A 12,053-nucleotide genomic window follows, 5' to 3' on the forward strand; every position below is an offset into this window, starting at 1 on the left:
TTCAATGAAACCTCAAAAATCAGTTTTCCCCGAGACTAAAATACATTTTCCGTGCACAAACCGGTAAGGAAGTTTTCCTGCCTTTGAGCTGCAGTTGGGTCTCACAGAGGGGGGTGAAAAGATAAAGAAAAAAAAATTTAAAAAAAGCTGAATTAATGCATCCAGGCACACACAGGAAGAGAAACAATTTAACCAGGTGAAAGGGCTTTGTCAGAGAGGAAAAAAGAAAAAAAAAATTCATCTTCAGCAGCTTGTTAAGGGAACTGCAATTAAGCTTAGTTTGCATTCAGTGAAGGTCTTTATCCAGGTACCCAGAGTTTCATTAAGCATCTTTTTAGAGCGTCAGAAAAATCAATACCAGGCGGGTCCCATTTACACTTTTATGATGAGCTCTCGGTGCCAGAGCGGGAGGAAAACCCCCCACTCCAGTTAATATTCCAGGAAAACAAAAAGTTCCTGCTCTCCAAGTAACGACTCCTCGGCATCAAACGCTCCAAATAAAGGTCTCTGATCCAAATCCCATCTGCCTTCATGCCTGACAGTGTTAATATCTCTTAGATCTTTTTCTTTTTTTTCAGGGGCTAATTTAGCAGCAATGCATCTCCCCAAAGCAGAGCTGTAAAAGTATTATCAATACTCGGGGTTTAATGTCCCTTTTCCTACAATCACTGGCGGAAATTATGGAGGGATCACATGGAAAACACATCAACGGAGACGCGCCCACACAGTCAGCACCACTCACATGTAAATATATTATAGTTTAGCTCTTGTAGTGTAGTTAAAGCTCTGTCAACGCTGCTGTTATAAATTATATACCTTTTTAAACGCATTTATGTGCTGGGAAATGTATGATGTTTATCCCTTTTTTTTTTTTTTTTTCCCCAATGCCTTAAAGGGCTCCGGCGGCTCCGTTTGGATCCTCGTGGTTATTAAACCCGCCCCGTGATTAATATGGGAAAGAACTGAGGGGTTTGGTGCTTTCAGATTTTCTGCACCTCCTTCACGCCGATTATTGACTCCTCTCAGGAGTGCCAGGGCCTGGATAACGTTATATTTGCCTAAATATCCGTGTTTTCTTATTGCACATCCCGGTGAGACACATCCACGTGTTCTCATCCATCCCCCCTCCCCGGGCTGGACCAGCAGAGTCATGAACAGCCAACCCCGAAAATTCTTTACAGGCAGATCTCAAAGGCTTTATCCTGCCTAATAAATATATATATATATTTTGAATCCACATCCCAAACCACGCACAGAAGGAAAAGAACTCGTTCCCTGGCTCGGGAGGCGGCCAAGGCCACGGCGAGAGCAGGACCCGGCTCTGCCTGAGCCGTGTTTTAGCAGCGGGACGGGTCTCCCCTCCCGGCTCAAGGGTCAAAAGCAAAGGCAGGGACCTCCCCGCACGCAGGAGGAGCCGATTTATCATTGTTTTAGAAACGTCGACCCAAAACAGGTCTTGGCCGCCTGACAAGTGAATCCGCTCCAAGCCTCATTTTCTCCGCTCAGCCTCCAGTTTTTTTGCTAATTACGCGCAGTAAAGCAAATTAATGGTCCACTAAAAACGCCACTTATGCTCAAAACCGACTGGAAAGCGGGAAGTCCTTTGGCAGGAGGTGGGTTTCGCTGCAGTGCCGGGGAAGGACGGGGCTTGCAATGATCCCCAGTGCCCAGCAGGTCGGGCTGCAGCGCAGCAGCAGCCGGGGATGCTCTGCCAGCACAGCCCAAACCTCCCCCTCCTCCCCTTCCCCGGGCACGGAAAGGCCACAAACTTCCTGGGATTAACAACGTCCATCAAGCACAGACCAACAGCAGGCTGACTAAAGCGTGGAGAGGGAGGAAAACTGCAACTTTTGGGGCGCAAAAACCTCCCGTCGAGGGGGGGAAATAATAAAAATAAACTCCTACAACGGGCCCAAAACGCAGAATATTCTGAGCTGGGAGGGACCCACATCGAGGCCGACTCTTAGTACCCCAAGAGTCCCACCACGTGCCTGAGAGCACATTTATTCCCCTAGGATATGAAGAGCTGAAGTTTTGTGACTCTCAGCCCAGAGGGAATGAACCCAAAGGGCAAGGGAGAAGCTCAAGAGCAAGGCTGGGGTTAAATTATTTCCTCTCCCTGTCACGTGGCAGAGCAACCTCGTGGCTCCCCAAAACAGCAAATAACCTGGAAGTTATTAATTCACAGGCCTTTAATCTGATATGCAGATAATTCAAATGTCTTCCTATCGCTGGTTATGGGGTCGTTTTTAGAAAGGAAAAAAAAAAAACCAGCAACAGCAGAAAGCCCAAGCCCTGCTAACACCCCACAAATGGCACTCAAGGAGTTTCCAACTTGCAAGCCTGGCCTGAAAAAAAAAAAAAAAAAAAGCCCTTTGGCAGGGCTGCTGTGTCAGCCAGCAAAAGCTCATCCTCAGGCATCCAAATAACCCAGAGGTCGGGGGGCCTCAACAGCCCCCAAATCCAGGCAGAGGAGCTGCTGAGCTCACCCAGAATCTCCCCTTTGCTCTGGATTCTCCAACCCCCTTGTGTCATCCCCCAGCTGAGCTTCCCCCTCTCCAGTTTTCTCTCCCTCTCCTCGCTGTGGGTTTTGCTCCCTCCCTCCCTCCCTCTCCTCTCCCTTCCCAATCCTTGGCTCCTCTCCCTTCCAATCCTTGGCTCCTCTCCCTTCCCAATCTTTGCACCCTTTCAGTGAAGGCACTGCAGATTCTGCCTCTCAAGTGGGCAGCAGCTCCAGGGAACAGCTGCCTGACAGGGGGAGCACAGCCCATTTCAGCCTGGCCTGGAACGAGCCTGAAACCCGGCCCAGCCCAGGATTCCCACGGGATGTAAACAAGTAAACAAGATTTATCCTTCCTTTTATCACCCAGGAACACATCAGTGAGACACAAAAGCCCGTCCAGCACCAGCAAAACCAGCCCAAAACCACCAATAGTTCTTATTTCTGCCTGTTAAATAAATTATTCCCCTTGACAGGGAAGGGGATGGGGGGAGGCTGAGACAGAGGAACGTCCCAAATCCACGCCTGGGTTCTCCTTTTGGAGGTGGAAAAGCAGCAAAGCTGTGCAATAATTAACAACCAGCCCTGCAAATGCAGCCTGGGAGCTAAAAAAAAGACGATGTCGACATCGTCACCCCCAGGAGGGAGAGTCCAGGCCAAGCAGCCCTGAGTTTATGTCCTGGCAGTGCCGGGAGGTTCAGAGGTTTTTCTTGGCTGAAACCCTTCCGAGGGGACCGGGAATAACAGTGGGAAGGGCCCGAGGGAGCCGGGGCTGAGCGAGCACATTCCAGGGACAAGACACAGGAGGCTGTCTTGTCCCTGCTGCAGAGATTCCCACCCGGAAGGAAAAACCCGGAATGCCGAGCCGGGAGGAGGTTAAAGGAAAAACCCGGGAATGCCGAGCCGGGAGGAGGTTAAAGGAAAAACCCGGGAATGCCGAACAGGGACAGGTTTAAAGGAAAAACCCGGGAATGCCGAGCCTGGGAGAAGGTTAAAGGAAAAACCTGGGAATTGCCGAACAGGGGACAGGTTTAAAGGAAAAACCCGGGAATGCCGAGCCGGGAGCAGGTTAAAGGAAAAACCCGGGAATGCCGAGCCGGGAGAAGGTTAAAGGAAAACCTAGGAATGCCGAACAGGGGACAGGTTAAAGGAAAAACCCGGGAATGCCGAGCTGGGAGGAGGTTGAAGGAAAAACCCGGGAATGCCGAGCAGGGCGCAGGCAGAGGGAAGAGCCATGGGGCCTTTGGGATGAGGCAGGGGATGGTTTTCCAGGTGTGCCTCGGGGGGGGGCCCGAGGAAAGGGCAGGAGGATTCCTGGGCAGGTGACCTGGGAGAGGTTCCTGCCCTATGGAGAGGAATCCTTGTGGGAAGAGGGAGGGGAGACCCAAAGCTCCGGAGATAAAGAGCCAGGAGTGGGGGGTTGAGGGCACAGAGTTCCCAGTGAGGCTCAAAGGTTCCATCCCATCACCCCTTTACAGCCTCCAAAACATCTCAGTGGTTCATCCAAAACACCTCATCCAAAACAGAGGATTTACATCATTCTGCCCTATTTTTGCAGCCTGTCACCGCTGGGAGCAGCTCTGCTCCTGGATACCACCACCTTCCTCCTGGACTCCTGGACACCACCACCCTCCTCCTCCATCCCCAGAGGGGCAATTCCTCGAAGGCTCTGCTCTGCCTGAGCACAGAGCAACGTTTGGGCTGCACAATCATCCCAGAATATTATAATATTATAATATTATAGCACCCCCGAGGTTTCTTCATAAAAAGGAAACTGCAGCACAGCCCCATTACACAAACCAGCCCAGAAAACACAGTGGGTTCATTTGAGCCTCCCCAGCCCTGCACATGAGCCCCTTCAGCCCATCTAATAATCAGGTTATTTATATACTGCCCAGAGTGAGAGCAATAGAACCTGTGAGCATTTCACTTGCGCGGCGCTGTTGTACGTTTAAAAACATCTTTCACTGACGTTTTATTGGCCTCCCTCCTTTCCCCCCTGACAGGGTTTGGGGTGGTCTGACCCTCCCTGGGGAAGGACAGTGCTAAATGGAGCGAAGAGGGCAAACCCTGCCCCGAGGGGAGTTACAATTTGGGATGGGTTTTCACAGGACTTGGGGGGGGGGGACTCCAACACTTTGATTAATGAGCTCGGGAGCTCCGAGGAGCACCCAAAGTACCCAACCCAGGGAACTTCCCTCTGCCTTGCAGGGAGTTTTAAATCAACAGGCTGGTTGGGAAAAAAAAAAAAAAAAAAGAGAGTTCAAGAACGCCTCCTCATCAACTAATTCTTCTCAATAAAAGGTCAGGAAGTTTGACATTAAGTGCAGAATAACCCAGGCAGGCTGGGAGTTTTGTACCTGGCTTCTCAATCCTGTGATAAATTCTGCAAGTTCCTCAGTTGCTGGCTCTGAGTGAAGATTGATAACAGTGAACAGGACTTTTTTTTTTTTTTTTTTAAATCTAGGTTACATGTTTATCTTTTCCCTTCTCTCCTCCCCCCAACGAACACACCCAAAAAAGCAAAAAGAAAATAAAAAAAGAGCTTAATATTTTCAAGAAAACGCAGGAAAGGCCTTTTGTATTTTGGTCTGATGCACACAACAGGAATTTCAATCAAAGATAAACATCTCCCCCTTAATTAACTGTGTGCTCACAACCAGCTAAACCTACTTCTGACCACTAGAACCACACTCAAGGGTCAGGTTGGGGCAAGAGATTTGGTCCCAGTCCCACCCTGGGACAGGCTGGATGTCAGGACTCCCCAGTGCTCCAATTTTTAAAGACCTGGGGAAAGAAAGATTTCAAAGCCTCATGAAATGGGGCAGGGAGTTGGTTTCTGGTTTGAACACTTGAAATGCCACAGCAACAGCTCCAAAGTACACATTTCTCTTGATTTTTCTATGTGTATATATATATATAAATATAAATAAAATAGATATTTCAATAAAGATGCAAAACCCCCATAATCCAGCCCTCCCCAGAGCACAACCACTCGCCTCCTACCCAGGACATTCTGCCAAGCAGAACGTTCTGTTCTCTCCTGGAATCGTCACTTCCCTCCCCAAATTTCTGTGCAATATCTCAGGTGGAGGAATAATTTATAAGCCCCTGTGAGAAAAAAAAAAAAAAAAAAAAAAAAAAACAAAGCTGTGCAGCTGCTCCCAGTTTGCAAAACTCGGGAACTGGAGGGGATTTCACTGCAAAAAAAAATCAGGTTTGCCCCGAATTTAACACAGAGAGAGAGAGAGAAAGAGGCAAAAACAGCCAGAGCTGCAGGAAGCAAAACCTGGGTGCTGATAAAGGGACCTGCCACCAGTGCTGATGTTAAACTTCGCTTTTTCCCAGTTAGAGAACACGAGCCTTTGGGTGCATTTGGTTTTTCCTTCGTTAACTCTGCTCTGGGTGCACGTCGAGGGGTGGTTTTGGGAGGCGTCCCAACAACAGTTGGTTGGGTTTTTTTGGGGTTTTTGTCTTTTTTTTGTCCCTCCCCCCGCTGTCGTCGTGACATCCCCGGGGGTCTCGGGGGTGTTTGCAGGGAGGGGGAATTCATGCTCCAAGGGCACGGAACACACAAATATTGCCAAGGCAATGCTTCCCCCCCTCCCCTCCTCCTCGTGCTTCCAAACACATCATAAATCCCGGCCGGGTTTCCGTGCGGGATCCCCTCCTGGCGGGGAGGCAAAGAGGGCTTTGGGTAAATAAAACTTACTGGGATCACCGGGCACCCCATTAATTCAGGAACACTCTGCCCCGGCTTCAAAGGGGCTCCTTTGCAGCCACCACGGTGTTTGTGCTGCTCTGACCATTTGCTGCTTGTACTTGTCATAACTACACGGGCCCCAAAATGTGGAGCAGGGAGGGGCTGGGGAAGTGCCCGGTTCCGCCTCCCAGCACAGCCCTGGGAGCTTCAGCTCCACGGATTTGGGGATTTAGGGAGCAAAACGACTCCATAAATCTCCCCTTGGGGCCTTTGTGTGATGTCAGGTGATGGAGGGAGCTCCACACCCTCCCCAGGTACCGACACACCTCCAGTTCCAACCCCAGCACAGCCCTGGGAGCTTCAGCTCCACGGATTTGGGGATTTAGGGAGCAAAACGACTCCATAAATCTCCCCTTGGGGTCTCTCTGTAATGCCAGGTGATGGAGGGAGCTCCACACCCTCCCCAGGTACCAACACACCTCCAGCACAGCCCTGGGAGCTTCAGCTCCACGGATTTGGGGCTTTAGGGAGGAAAAACAACTCCATAAATCTCCCCTTGGGGCCTTTGTGTGATGCCAGGTGATGGAGGGAGCTCCACACCCTCCCCAGGTACCAACACACCTCCAGCACAGCCCTGGGAGCTTCAGCTCCACAGATTTGGGGCTTTAGGGAGCAAAACGACTCCATAAATCTCCCCTTGGGGTCTCTGTGTGATGCCAGGTGATGGAGGGAGCTCCACACCCTCTCCAGGTACTGACACACCTCCAGCTCCAACCCCAGCACAGCCCTGGGAGCTTCAGCTCCATGGATTTGGGGCTTTAGGGAGCAAAACAACTCCATAAATTTCCCCTTGGGGCCTTTGTGTGATGTTAGGTGATGGAGGGAGCTCCACACCCTCCCCAGGTACCAACACACCTCCAGCACAGCCCTGGGAGCTTCAGCTCCACAGATTTGGGGCTTTAGGGAGCAAAACGACTCCATAAATCTCCCCTTGGGGCCTTTGTGTGATGCCAGGTGATGGAGGGAGCTCCACACCCTCCCCAGGCACCAACACACCTCCAGCTCCAACCCCAGGACAACCCCAAGGACTCACCATCCAGGGCTGGGAGAGGGAAAACCACCCCCACCTCACCTAAGGAGTGTATCCTGTGGGATAAATGGCCTGCTAAGACTTCCCACACCATTCTGTACTTAATCCTTTTAGTGAACATGAACCCCCCCATTTTAAAGTCATGTTTTATCCCCATCTCCCTGCTCTGCACTGGGATTTATTGCTCCTGACTCCAGGCAGGGGACTTTTTCCTGGGAAAAGCAGCAGATCTGGACCCAACCCCTCTGGACACACCTGTAAATTCTCTGCTGCCTCACACACTTCTTTTTAAAAGCCTCAGTTTTCCTAAATCTCATTTTAAAATATCCTGTATTAAAACAGCCCTAAATTACATTTAAAAATGGGAACAACTCCCTCTCTCTCTTGCATGTTTTCACTACTTATGAATATTTAAGGAACTCTACTGCTCAGCAAACACACACACAGAGCACTTCAGAGAAAAAACCATTTGGGATGAATTTTTGATGGAAAAACGAAAGGGCTGCCGTAAGCTCAGTGAAAATAAATCTGGTTTTAGTCATCTCTTTGGGGCTGTTTTCCTCAAAAGAAAAGTAAAAAGCCATTGCCTCCCACTGCACCCACTGGGAATCATTTCAGTGGGAACAAGTACATGGAAATTAGGAGTTCTCTGGGCTGAGGGGACCCCAAACCCAGGAGGAAGGGCCAGGTACCCCCCAGGAGGGTCTGGGGGGATGATTCCAGCCTGGAGAGCTGTGCTGGGGGAGAGCAGAGCCCCATTTCTGCAGCTCTGACCATCTGTGTCTTCAAGCAGAACATTACAGAGTCATCTGTGCTCCTGAGTATCCCAAAATCATGGAATCACAGCATGGTTTGGGTCGGAAGGGACCTTAAAGATCATCTCATTCCATCTCCTTCCACTATCCCAGATTGCTCCAAACCTCATCCAAACTGGCCTTGGACACTTAAAAAAATACTCTCTAGACATCAATCAAAATCAAATCAACCCAAAATACTGTATAGACACCAATGATCTCATTTAACTCCCACCTCATTAGTTTCTTAAACATCTTTTGGGGTTTGGGACTGAAGGCACCGACAACCACCAGTGACAATTTAACTCAAACTCCCATCCCAGCAACCCCAAACCCCCAGCCCTGCCCTCACAGCTCTTATTCAGCCCCACAAACACCTTTTCCCTGTTTATCCCTTCCATTTGCATGGCTCCCTGTCCTTCCACTCCCTTCCCAAAGTCTCGTTTAACTCCCACCTCACTGGTTTCTTAAACATCTTTTGGGGTTTGGGACTGAAGGCACCGACAAACACCGGCGACAATTTAATTCCAACTCCCATCCCAGCAACTCCAAACCCCGAGCCCTGCCCCTGCAGCTCTTATTCAGCCCCACAAACACCTTTTCCCTGTTTATCCCTTCCATTTGCGTTGCTCCCTGTCCTTCCATTCCCTTCCCAAAGTCCCATTTAACTCCCACCTCACTGGTTTCTTACACATCTTTTGGGGTTTGGGACTGGAGGAACTGACAACCACCGGCGACAATTTAATTCCAACTCCCATCCCAGCAACTCCAACCCCCCCCCTGCCCCTGCAGCTCTTATTCAGCCCCACAAACACCTTTTCCCTGTTTATCCCTTCCATTTGCTTCGCTCCCCGTCCTTCCACTCCCTTCCCAAAGTCCCACCTCCCTGTCCCAGCCTCCCCTCCCGTGTGACAGCGATCCCTTGCAGTACCCCAGAACGGCCTCTCGCCGCTCCCTCGCACCATTCCTGGCTTCCCTGCCTTCCAAATCCAAGCTGTCGCAGAGCGTTTCCCCCGGAACGAAACCCGGGAAGAGCACCCAGGAGCTCGGGGCAGGGCTCCGACCCACCCGGGTCCTGTCCGGATTTTCTGCCCCTGCTCTCCTCCCGCACAGGGGAGGTTGTTGCAAGCCGGGCATCGAATAGTGAAGCGTATAAAACGCTTCCCGGGGGCAGCCAGCCCTCCTCCAGAGGGAAAATCAGGGCTCTGTGCAAAGGAATAAGGAAAAAATAAAGAGTTGCACAAGTGCAGCCAACACCTGGGATTTGGGGCACGGCAGCTCCTGCTCCAGACCCTAAACCCTGTTGGGTTCCTTCCTGACAACCACACTCACGGACCCAAATCACCCCCCAGACCCACACTCCTGTTTCAGGCAGATTTTTTGCTCAATGGAGAATTTTGAGATCAATTCTGTTCATTTTCAGCAGGTTGGGGTGTTTGGAGTCACCCAGGTTTTGGTCCTCGGGGCAGGGGGGGATTTCACAGCAAGGTTTTGACTCCAAGGAGCTCAGCTGCCTTTACCAGATGTGCTCCAAGTTGTGCTTAAACCCTTGAGAAAACCCTTCACTGGATATTCCAAAGAAAATCCCAAACCTTCCTAGGAAAACAAAAAAAAAACCCAAAAAACTCTTCCTTTGCCACATCAAGCTGTTCTTTCAATGCCCTGGCAGTGCAGCCAATTCCCACCTGCTTTTCCCAGTCCTCTTAGCAAGATGTTCAGGCACAGGAGATTTATTCTTATTCATCAAGTCACCCCTGACTTTGTTGTTCCCTGGCTCTTTTCCACCCAGAAGGCCCCAGGTTCTCCCCACCACCTCCTCCCCTCCCCCAGCAAGGCTCCCAAACTGGGGGTCAGCCCCTCCAGGTGATGCCCAAGTCCACATTCACACCCTCAAATCCTCCTGTTTCCTTAGCACACTTTTCCCAAACAACATTAACTCCCGAGGTGACACATTCAGAGACACCTGAAGACCCAAAACACCTGCCCAGGAATTCCCAGCGGGAGTTGAAGCGAATTAAAAAACCCACTCCTTTCCAAACCTCTCCCTCACATCACTCAAGCTCCCAACCCTAGAAAAATAATAAAGAAGATTTCAAAGGAACAAAAGCCTCCCCTCCCTCCACCCTTCGAATCGCGTGGACCCTCCCCGTTTAAAAAACCTAATTTTGAGCCTTTTATGTGTTCAAACCCTCTCTCCCTGGGCGTGTTTTTTTTTGTCCTTTTTTTTTTTTTTAATTTTGCACACAGCTGTCTGTTGTACCTCCTCAAATGATGCCAGATGCTGGGTTCATCAACCCAACGCAGGCAAACAATGCTTGGAAAGCAATTAGAAGCAGCGAGGCTGCACCGAGGCTCATATTAAAATGTGATAACACTGTTCTGGGGGGAATTGCAGAAGCTGCTGCAGTTCTGACATCTCTGGGCTGCCAGGCACAGGCAGCATGGGCTGGAAGTGGGCCCTGATCGAGGAGGGAACACACTGGAATTTATTCCTGGGGTAAAGGAAGGATCAGCCGAGTTGGAACACTGGGAAGGGGTTTTGTTGTTTGAACGCTGATCTGTCCGTGCTCGCCACTGCTTAAGGAAAATTTAAGGGAAAAGGACAGTCCCACTGATCCCTGTGCCTTGGCTGCAGCCAGGGTGGACCCAAGGCTCCAAAAATCAGGAATTAGAGCCGAGCTCCACCCATGTGACACAGTCCAAGGAGCTCCGGGTCGGCTCCAGGCAAACACAGATCCATCAATTGTCCCTGCTACCCAGGAGAAGCCACTGACAGGGCTGGTGACCCCCAGGCACCCTGGAAAGTTTAAATCATCGCCCCCATTATTGAGGAAATGAAGATCAAAGTCGCCATCAGAGCCTCTCCCAGCTCGTTAACAGACATAACAAGGGATGGTCACGGGCCTGGAGAATTTACAGCCCGGCCATGTGTCCACACCTGGAGCCTGACTGAGTTTCAAGTTCAGGTTAAACACGAGCAGGGAGACTGGAGGTCACCCAACAGCCCCTGCTCCCAAGCCAACGGTCCCTGGGAATGCTCTGCCCTTCCCAAACTTTAAAGCTTTTCTGGAGACAGAAGTTCTGCAGGGAAAAAAACTTCCCGGGGCTCGTCCGGGACAATAAATTCGTGCCAGAACCATCACACACTTCGTGGTCTTTGCTCTCCAGGGTGAGGAGAAATGAGCTTGTGCTGCTCAGCACAGCCAGCCCAGCCTCTGCCACGGCCTCAGAACCGCCACACTGCAGCTTTAAATTCACTTAAATTTCAATTTAAAACCACACACACATCCAACCCCTCCCACCCCTCAGGCTCATCCCCCTCCTTCCCCCGTGGGACTCACCTCGGGGTGCAAAAGTCAAGTGGTACCTGAAAGATCAAAGAGAAAAAAAGAGTGGTTAACACACGTTATTCTCTCAGAGATCTGTTCCAGCCTCATGGACAAGTGACAGAGGGGAGAATCCTGCCAGGAACCCACAGAATGGGCGACACAAATTCCAGGTAGGAAGCTCCAGGAGGAATTGGGATGTCCCATATCCCTGTCCAAGGTTGGCTTGGAGCAACCTGGGACAGTGGAAGGTGTCCCTGCCCCTGGCAGGGGGTGGCACTGGATGAGCTCTGAGGTCCCTCCCAGCCCATTCCATGATTTTGTGAACTCCCATCCACTGGAAGGGGTCTCCTTCTCCAAACACGAAGGTTTATGGGACCTTTTGCTGCACAGCCTGAATTAAGGACTTCCAAAGGTCCCTTCCAACCCAAACTATTCCCTGCCCTCGTCTCACACCTCTCCTGCAGCAGCAGCACCACAGAGGGGGCAACACACGCCCTGCCCAGGCCAAAAAAACCTCATTTCTTCCCCTCCCTCACACTTGGGGCTCATCTTGGGCTGAAATCAGAGTCATTTTAATAAAGGAACGAGCACTGGGGAGTTTTGGAAGCGGATCAAGGGCCGGGGATAAACCACAAAG

General features: G+C 50.7%; 1 protein-coding gene across 1 annotated transcript in view; it reads right to left on the minus strand.

The window, feature by feature from the left end:
• The window catches only part of LOC116798682 (src kinase-associated phosphoprotein 1-like), a 146,042-nt gene extending 134,591 nt beyond the window's left edge, over positions 1 to 11,451 (minus strand). Inside the window, exon 1 of the mRNA XM_032711261.1 lies at positions 11,429 to 11,451. The gene's annotated coding sequence lies outside the window, so the exon portion shown is untranslated. The remainder of the gene's footprint in view (positions 1 to 11,428) is intronic.
• Between the last annotated feature and the right edge of the window lie 602 nt (positions 11,452 to 12,053).

Source organism: Chiroxiphia lanceolata, chromosome 26 (assembly GCF_009829145.1).
Source record: "Chiroxiphia lanceolata isolate bChiLan1 chromosome 26, bChiLan1.pri, whole genome shotgun sequence".
NCBI classification, from domain to species: Eukaryota; Metazoa; Chordata; class Aves; order Passeriformes; family Pipridae; genus Chiroxiphia; species Chiroxiphia lanceolata.